We start from the raw sequence: 1,002 nt of genomic DNA on the forward strand, positions 1-1,002 counted from the left end.
AGCCGCATAAATCTGCGCTGCTAATTTATCCCATCGTTGGCATGACTGCCAGCACCCTTAGGCCTGGTATTGGACAGCATGCCTTAGGTGTGCACCCCGTGCACATTTAACACTGTAACAGTTCCCATGCATGTAAACACAGACGAAGCAGAAAAGGATCATTGTTCTACATTTCATTATCACATGACACTAGGCAACCTAGTTTAGCCGTATGGTAACAAAATGGGACGAATTGAAAAATTAACACATAAAATTAAAATAAATTTTTTAAAAAGAAATAATATATTTTTAATATTATGGTTAAAAATATAATATTTAATTAAATATCATGATTTTGATAATTATAATTGTAATTGATATTATAATTTATAACATGTAAATAAAAAAAATAGCTTTTGCTCTAAAACTAGAATCAAGGACTTAATTCATGTTTGTTTTCTGTAAAGTATTTTTAAAAAATTACTTTTTAAATTTTTTTATATTTGTTTGTTATTAGAAAAATTGGTCAACAGAAAACACTTTTCAATTAACAAAAAATATTTTTTGATCAACAAAAAATACTTTTCAGTCAAAAAAATTTAGCTTGGTTTTCAGAAAAATATTTTTCTTTTTTGTTGTATTTGTTTTCCGAAAAGTAGTTTTCTGAAAATAACTTTCCAAACTTTCTTGTATTTATTTGCCGTTAGAAAAGTTGGTCAACAGAAAACACTTTCCACTTAAAAAAAAAATTAACTTGGTTTTCAAGAAAGTCTTTTCTAGAAAATTTGGGCGGAAAACACTTTTCGAAAATTGTAAAAAATTTAGAAATATCATTATTTACTGATTATATCAAATTTGATCCTTAAACTTTTGATTGATATATATATTTTGTTTTGAATATTTATTTTTTAATTTCATCTCTTAAAATTTAATTTTTATATTAAATTTGGTCCTTATTTTTATAATTATTTTTTTTTCTTTATTTTTTTTATTAAAATTTTTTATCTATCAAATTTGATCCTT

The sequence above is a fragment of the Populus euphratica genome, unplaced genomic scaffold, assembly GCF_000495115.2.
Source record: "Populus euphratica unplaced genomic scaffold, PopEup_1.0 scaffold145.1, whole genome shotgun sequence".
In the NCBI taxonomy this organism is placed as follows: domain Eukaryota; kingdom Viridiplantae; phylum Streptophyta; class Magnoliopsida; order Malpighiales; family Salicaceae; genus Populus; species Populus euphratica.